This window comes from Bidens hawaiensis, unplaced genomic scaffold (assembly GCF_021521415.1).
Source record: "Bidens hawaiensis isolate Kalapana, Puna unplaced genomic scaffold, B.hawaiensis_p1.1 tig00009086_1, whole genome shotgun sequence".
Classification (NCBI taxonomy): Eukaryota; Viridiplantae; Streptophyta; class Magnoliopsida; order Asterales; family Asteraceae; genus Bidens; species Bidens hawaiensis.
In genome coordinates this window covers 260,099-269,554 of record NW_027491668.1, presented here as the reverse complement: position 1 = coordinate 269,554, position 9,456 = coordinate 260,099, and the positions used below count along the sequence as shown (strand labels likewise).

Sequence of the window (9,456 nt, the reverse complement as noted above, 5' to 3'; positions counted from 1 at the left end):
GAAAACAAGTTAAGGCTTTAGGCCCACACTTAATTAAGGCCTCCAAGTCCAAAAAAAACTTTATATATAAATAAAAATATTATAATGGGTAAAGTACACTCAAAGTAATGTATTTGTGTGGTGGTAGGCTTGTTTTTACTAAAGTATAAGTTATGAGTTCAAAACTTATAATAATCAATTTTTTTTCTTAACAATCATGATGAAAAGGCCTCAAAAAATCTTGTTTCGATTTAGGCGTCCACATTCGTTGAGCCGGCCCTGGTCTTGTAACATATTCTCTAAATACGTATTTCTTTTATCAATTAAGGAAGACACTACTTGTGGAAAATTAAATATGGCAGTGCCCGAATATCTTATTTTGATAAAATTAAGAGAAAGGATTGGCGCTCAAGTATAAATTAGGATTTAGGAATCAATAAACATCATTTTTCAAAAATATGAAAACGCAAATTATATTGTCTTGTTCAATCTTGTTACTTTTATCTCAAGCTCTACTAGTCATTTCAATTTCAAAGTATACTTGTCCATCTTTGAAGGAAGCCAATGCTCTCCTTATATGGAAATCTAGCCTGCAAGACCCAGACGACTCCCCACTTACTTATTGGGCAACCCCGGCCAAGAATTCTACCTATTCTCCATGGTCCGGTGTAGTTTGCAATGATGATGGGACCATTCAGAGTTTAAACCTCGATTTCTTTGGACTAAGAGGTACGCTCAACCAATTCCCATTCTATTTTCTGCACAACCTTTCTCGTTTTGCGCTTAGTGGAAACTACCTTTATGGTCCAATCCCCACACAAATCCGACTCCTGTCCAAACTTGTTTATATCGATCTTTCAAGGAACAAGTTTTCTGGGATAATTCCACCAGAAATAGGGAAGTTAGCCAATCTCCAGACCCTCTACCTTTTTGAGAATCAATTAAATGGGTCGATGCCACAAGAGATTGGTCAACTGACCTCACTCGTCGAGCTTGCCTTGTATGATAATTCCCTGGAAGGAGAACTGCCTCCAACATTGGGCAACTTAAGAAATCTGACTTACTTAATTCTTGATGATAACATGTTTTCTGGTCAAATTCCACATGAGTTTGGACACCTTTTCAATCTTGTGGAAATGTATATCAGTAACAATTCTCTGAGTGGTCCTATCCACCTATCATTGGGAATTTGAAGCAGCTTACCGTTTTGAATATTTTCCAAAACAATTTGTCCGGTTTGATCCCACAAGAACTTGGAAGCCTGGTGTCACTTCAGAGCCTCAGCCTCTTTTCAAACAATCTAACAGGCCCAATTCCTTCATCGCTGGGTAATTTGGAGTCTTTGGATCTCCTACACTTGTACCAAAATCAACTAATTGGACCTATTCCTACTGAACTTGGGAATTTGAAGTCTCTCACTCAACTAGCGCTAAGCGAAAATCAACTCAGTGGTTCTATACCTTCGTCACTAAAAAACCTGAGAGACCTACAATATTTGTATCTTTGTGTGAACAATTTATCCGGTCCAATACCACAAGGAGTACTGTCAAGTCCAGACATGATTGAGCTAGAAATAGACAGTAATCAATTGTCCGGGCATTTACCTGAAGATTTATGCCATGGGAGAATGCTTCAACAATTATCGTTAAGTCATAATCGATTCACAGGCCCTATACCGATAGGCATAAGGAACTGTCATAGCTTAATAAGAGGTCATTTTGATTTTAACCAATTTACTGGAGACATATCAGATAGTTTCGGAGTGTATCCAAGTTTAGATCTACTTGACGTCAGTCACAACAATTTTCATGGGCAGTTGTCTCAAAACTGGAGTAAATGCAGGAACTTGACATCCTTGCTTGTGGGATATAACAACATCAGTGGGTGCATACCACCCCAGTTTGGAAATTCTACTCGACTAAAAGTACTTAATCTTTCTTCAAATAACTTGGCTTGTGAGATTCCAAAGGAACTTGGAAATGTGAGAGGTATGTTGATGTTGTTATTGCGAGATAACAAACTTTCAGGTGTTATACCTCAAGAGCTTGGGTCACTTCAAAATCTCCTTGCTCTTGATCTATCCTCAAACAGATTGCACGGGCCAATATCGAGACACGTCGATCAGTGGGAACACATATATTACTTGAATTTTAGTGATAACAAGCTCAGCGGAGAAATCCCATCTCAGATTAGTAAATTAGAGCAACTTACCACACTTGATTTCTCTTGGAATTCACTTATGGGAGTGATACCATCTGAAATTCAAAGTTTAATATCTTTGGAATATTTGAATCTTTCTCACAACAAATTATCTGGTTCAAATCCTGGTGCCTTTAAAACATTGCCAGGTGGGATTGATATCGATCTCTCTTACAATGAGCTCGTAGGTCCAGTTCCCACATCATTTGCTATCTTCAAAAATTCATCCATACAAATATTCCAAGGCAATCCAGGTTTGTGTGGAAACGTTACTGGATTGAAATTTTGTAATGACAGCTTTCATCATAAGCTCGTCCTTCTCATAATCATAATGATCCCCCTTTTTGGGGTAATTTTACTCAGCTTAATATGGATACTTAGGTGGAGAAAAAAAGTGAAGCACGATATCAATGCTGAGATTTTCATAAAAAATAATGAATTCCTCGCTCTAAAAAGGTACTCTTATTCACAAATCTAGAAGATTACAAACTCCTTTGAAGTTAAATTAGGCCAGGGTGGCTTTGGATCTGTGTACAAAGGATCATTAAGCAATGGAAATCTAGTGGCAGCAAAGATTTTAAGTGAATTAAAAGGTAATGGTGAAGATTTCATTAATGAAGTTGCTAGTGTTAGCAGGACTTCCCATGTTAATATTGTCAATCTAGTGGGATTTTGTTTAGAGGGCCGCCGAAGAGCTTTAATATATGATTTCATGCCTAATGGATCCCTTGAGAAGTTCATATATGGTCGGGGCTCATCAAGTATTAGTCAACTTAGGTGGGAAAAGTTGCACCAGATTGCTATTGGGATTGCTAGAGGTTTAGAATACTTGCATAGGGGTTGTAACACACGGATCTTACATTTCGACATAAAGCCCCATAATATTCTTTTGGATCAAGAGTTTTGTCCTAAGATATCAGACTTTGGACTTGCTAAGCTATTCCCTGAAAAAAGAAGCATGATATCCATGTCCCATATGAGAGGAACACCAGGGTATATAGCTCCTGAAATATATTCTAGGAACTTTGGTCCAGTCTCCCACAAATCAGATGTTTATAGTTATGGAATGATGATCCTAGAAATGGTTGGAGGGAGGAGAAATGTTGAGGTTGAAGTTGATCATACAAGTGAAATATACTTTCCTCATTGGATATATAAGAAAGTTGAATCAGAAGAAGAACAACTTGAACTGCATGGGATTGTGAGCAATGAAGAAAACGAATTAGCAAGGAAGATGATCATTGTGGGTTTGTGGTGCATACAAACTAATCCCTTGAACCGTCCAACAATCACCAAGGTGTTGGAAATGCTAGAAGGCAACTTAGAGTTATTGGAAATCCCTCCAAAACCTTACATGTTTTCACCACAAAGATCAGGTGATATATCATTTACAGATAATTAGTTGCATTCTTATTGTTTACTACTGAAACTTTATAATGATTGTGTCATCTAAGTACTGCTATGCTAATTAATTCCTGGTGATCGAATGTTAAGAGAATGTGTGCATATACAAGTTAATACTTCTATTATGCTAAGTTAACTTAACCGAATCATTAATATGTTCATATATTTTTCGCTTTTTTTAACCTCCATAACACATAGTCCATGGTTCAGGCTAATGTTATGTGAATGAAGCCTGAATTTTCATCTTTGTATAGTTTAACATATGATGATGCACTTATGTATTTGATGGCCACTTTGTGTATTTTTTTCGGTCAAATGCGTGGCCAACGTTCGTTTAGGTTTAATTGTGTAGTAGCTTCATAACTCGGATTAGATTTATAATACCTAAGCCAGAGACCATCGCACATTTTTAAAAGGGAAGATATAATATTGACCATCGCACATTGTGCTAGCTATATAAGCTCTTTATTTCTTTATATTTTTTAAAAGGGAAGATATAATGAAATAATATTGAAGTTTTAATAGTGATCCAACAAAGTACTAAGCCATTTGGTTTTAACAAATGAATCATTGTTAGTAAAAATTTTCATAGCATTCTAAACTGAATGACGAATAGATGATTATATTATGAAATTTGGTTGTATTCTAATGATTTTTTTCCTTCATATATGTGTTTCCTCGTAAGGTACTAAGGTATGAGTTGTGACAAATACATGCCTTCTCTTTTTAGCGCGTTCTAGTCATTCAAAAATTCAAATAAACTAGATGGCTAAAGTAGTGTATCATAAACGTGAGTCGCATGTGGTCAGTATTGCATGTTTCGTTTTATTAAGGAAAAAGTAAAACAAAGTGTATAACCTAACGTAACTTACTATGCTAACAAGCTATGTTATGTAGACATAATTCTGTTCAATGTATGGAATATTTTCTTCCTTTTAATTCCCTTCACTGGTGGGCCAATTAGTGGGCTTCTAGATTTTACTTGTGGGGCTCATCTTCTTTGCCTTTTCGTTTTGATGGCCCAACTCATGAGTTGGCCCATTATTCATTTGTTACTGCAATACAATTTACAAAGAAACAAAATAACTTGATTACATCTTTAATAAATTAATTGCACCGTTCGTTTGTAGCACTGTTTCGTGATAAGTTGTACCTCAATTGACTCGTATCCCCTTTTAACTAAAAACCCTAAAAAATTAGTTTGAAATTTGGATAACAGTTAACTGAGTTAAGCTTTTTTAATGAATATCTAGTGAGAAAAAATAGTTTAAAAAGTGGGACTGATGGCAAAAATATTCTCAGGTGGTATTATTATTGGCTAACTACAAAAACGTAGGATTTTTAAAATTTGATTTTTCTTATTGTTATCTCAGTAGTATAAATAAATAACTGTAATCATCATCATCATCATCAAATAACCAATAATTTGATATACTTTATGTTATATTATATTAGATTCAGTTTTTTGTTTGAAGTTTACATTTCTGATTTAATTAGTTTTATATATATATGGACATTAAAAAATATAAATACAAGATCTTAGAAATAATCTTATTTTGGTTATACTTATTTAAATTAAAGTTTAACAACTTACTTTTCCTAACTTTACAACATTAAATTAGACGTAATCATTAAAAGTATATAGATATATTTGGCTTTGTATACCGGCTCTTTGTTTCTACAAGTACCTTCGGCATGATCACTATTTTTTTTTTGAAAGGCATGATTTTAACTGATTTTAAATAGCATATTACATGTGAGTAAAAAGATAACACTAATAATAGCATATATATTTGGCTTTATAGGCCTACTTTTATTATTCGTAAGTATTTTAACTGATTGAGGACAGAAAAAAACAGAACTTGACATAAAAATTTGAAATATACAAGACAAGTAATGTTATGGGTACGAAATCGGTAGACAAATGATTTTAAACATTTTCATAGGTTTGAGATATGTATAATATGAGAATAGTCTGATTACCCGTGCTTTTTAACCTGCGTTGTAACATAGTACATTATATGATCTTATATAAAGTATTAATATACAGGTTTTCGTAATGAAATTTGAAATTATTAAAATTATAAAGATGTTAATGGTGTTCAGTATTTGATATTTTAAGTTATTTTAAAGTAAGTCTAAGATCGAGTTTCGAGTAATTGCATTTAGATAGTTAAATGTTAACCACATATAACATGGGTATGCCCGATGAGTAAAAATTAACAATACCCAACAAATATGAAACCGGGTATGTAATATTTTTATTGTCAAATATAAATTAATAAGGGGAAGGTTTATGTACAAAATAATTTTAACATGAGAACATAAAAAACAATATTAATCTACCAAAAATGAGAACGTAGAAAACAATATCAACTACAATATCAATCTATATAAGCAATGTTTTATAATAACAAAGAAAAAACCCTAATAATAACAACAAAATGATCAAAATTAACAAAACAATAACAGCAAATACTTATAATAGCATAAGGAAAAAAACCTAATAATAACAACAAAATATAAATAAACAAATACTTATAACGTCTCGTAATCGGAAATCAGCAAATACGAACAAAAAATATCAGCAAACAATTATAAAAACAAGCCTAATAATAACAACAAATTGTTTTCATTATTTTCATATTAAAAATAAAATGTATTTGATCCTAAACAGATTAATAATATCTATAAAATTGGGAACAAAATTCTAAGACCGGTATAACGGTAACCTCATAAAAGTTTAAAAGAAAATGTAACGTTAGTTATCTTCACGATTAACGGTGGTATCCGCAAGTGAATAATGGAGACTAAAGGTGTATTTTTGAAAAAGTTGTGACTAAAATTGCAATAAGCCTTTGTCACATGGATTATTTGTGTTATTAGTTCCTATAATAAACTATTTAGCTTTTAATATCATATATATGTATGTAAAAAGTTATGTTAAAATATTTCATAATCAAGAACACAAAATATAAATAAATATATTGAAATTTAATGTAATTTGAGGTTTTAAATTTCTGGTAAATTGGATTTTAATAATCCTAACTTTCTGTTATTGGCCGATAATAACCGTAACTTAGTTTATTCACACCAATGGTCCCAAATTTTAAAAAAATTGGCTCTCAATGGCCCCCGGCTAAAAAAAACTTAACGACGTTAAGTTTTTTCCGAATTTCAAACTGATTTTTTAGGGCTTTTAATCGGAAGAAGGATACGAGTCGATTGACGTAAAACTTAGCTCGAAACGATACTTCAAACAACTTAATTTTTGTTAATATGAAGTTCAAACACCCGATTTGAAGCACAAATCAAGCCATTTGAACTATCATTTCGAGCTAAGTTTTATGTTAATCGACTCGTATCCTCCTTCCGATCAAAAGCCCTAAAAATCAGTTTGAAATTCGGAAAAACTTAACGCCGTTAGGTTTTTTTTAACGGAGGGCCATTGAGAGCCACCTTTTTTAAATTTGGAACCACTAGTGGGAATAAACTAAGTTGGGATTATTATCGACCAATAATAGAAAGTTGGGATTATTAAAATCCAATTTTCCTAAATTTTTTAGGCAATTTGGATCCTATTAATTCCACAACTGAGAATATTTTTGTTGTAGTTCCCACTTTTTAGAAACAATTCTCATTGGACCTCTATTAAGAAACTTAACGACATTAAGTCTTATTTGAATTTCAAACTGATGTTCTGGTGCTTTTGATCGAAAGAAATATACAAGTCATTTGATGTAAAACCTACATGAAACGGTGCTACGATTTGGGTGTTTGAATTTTCAATTAAGAAAAATCAAGTTGTTTGGAGCACCATTTCGGGATAGGCATTACATGTCACACCCCGACTAGCATAATGCGGAAGCGTAAAACGGGAATGTAACAGACACCTCTGGTATCAACACATTGTTTATAAAGAAACATTACAAACTAATTTACAATATATTACAACTCATTGTTCTATCATTGTTTTACAGTCTAGGTGATACAAACAAAACTGGTTCGTTAACTATACATTCTTACTACTAACGCCCTTGCTTCTATTCACATAGTATCAACCACACACCTCAGGCAAGTAACAGATCACCAAATCATTCCGATTTAGGTACACCTTAAAAGCAGTTTAAAATAGGTCAACTACTAGAGTTGGTGAGTTTCACGAGTTTCAAAAAAACAGTAATGAGTATTCACAAGTCAACACTTGTAATTATAAAATAAGTATGTATGTATGTATGTAAATGATGTAATTATGCTTAGCTACAGTGAAGCGTTGACTGTATGTGCTGCTTGCATCCATTTCCCACGCTCAATCAACCACTGTGGCCCCTTTCCGCCCACAACATGCCCCAAGTAGCTATGTCTAACACTACATAGCGTGTTGTATAATTATGGTCATGTGCAAACGGGGTAAAGTCTCAGCAATACATGCTGGCTCCGTTTGGGTTTGTCAAACCAATAGTACTATTCACAAGCCACCGGCTCGAAGTTAATCACTGTGTTAGTGGGGACTTTCGTGTGTTAGCACTTAGATAATTCACATCAATACATGTTTCAGGTATGTATATGTAATCAAACATGCTTTTCACCCCAAAAGTTTGTAAAACTGTTTAAAGAGTGGGGTCATGAAACTCACGGTTTAGTAGATAAGCAGTACTGTATCAGCTCGTGGTTTGTTCGGTCCGCTATCAGTAGTTCCTATAATCAATATTATAATAATATTAATATTTTAATATTATTATAATCTCAATACTAAACTGGGCTGTATAACTAATCTGGGTGTAGCTGGAACGCCCAGAAAGTGGCAATAGGCTTAGGTTGTGATGTTGTTCAATGTCTAATACTTAAAACTGAACTTGGCTCAGATTCTCGTTTTCCCAACTGGGCCAAGTTGTTCGTTTACGCGTTTAGAAAACAGTTATGGGAAAATAAGCTTGGGTAAATGTATTGGTTAATAAAATGATTAAGTTATAAAAAAAGATCACATACTGGGGTCCTGGATTAGCCACGGGGCCCGTTTCCGTTTATTCAGTTTGATTTGAGAAGAAACGCGCACAATCCACCCGGATTGTCTAGGTTTCTCATAGAAAAGTTCATTTTTACCTAATTAGTCCAAAAATATGATTTTTGATCACTCTTGGTGTCTTGACATTCCCGCAGATTCGTTAATCGCGAACTTGCCGGTTTTTATAGAAACTGAATTTTTTTAATATTCAAATTAGCATAATTAATTAACCGCTAATCATTAAATTATGAAAATTTAGCCACTTATCAATTAAAATATGTATATTTTAATAAAAGTATTTCTGGAATTATTTACTGATTTATTAATTTATAAAAAATTCATTTTATCAGCTATATTTCGCCTGAAAATCGTCCGTTTACCCCAAACAATTTTCAAAAATTCCACAAAAGTTCCTGAATACTCAAATCATGTCCCGAAACAACCTGTATTAATTCCAGAATGTAAAAAGCTCGTGCGATATTCTTTTCGACCCAAATTCGGCTATAAAAATTCACACGAACGCATATACACAAAACACCTTTAGACTTCTCCAAATGATCCCAAAATTCATATGTTATCAAAATACATCAAATATGAGTTCCCAAAAAAATTTCATAATTTTTGAAGTATTTTAGCTATTTTTCCCAAATAAACGTCCCAATTCAGTAATAAATTCGCCAAATATTCTCGGATGGTCGAAAAATTATCAAATTTAAAAAGGGACTCGTTGAAATGGTCCATGATGTCCCTGAAAAATTTCAAGGCCTAATAATATGCACATCACAACCATAACCTAAATAGCCCGTAAGCGAGTGTTTCGGCATTACCTTAGCGGGTTTGGCTCGTTTCCGACTTTCTAATCAAGTTTC

At 33.4% G+C, this 9,456-nt stretch overlaps 1 pseudogene; it reads left to right on the top strand.

Annotated features, from left to right (window-relative positions):
* The first annotated feature begins 437 nt into the window (after nt 1–437).
* LOC143531166 (uncharacterized) lies at nt 438–3,647 on the top strand (annotated as a pseudogene).
* The last annotated feature ends 5,809 nt before the right edge of the window (nt 3,648–9,456 follow it).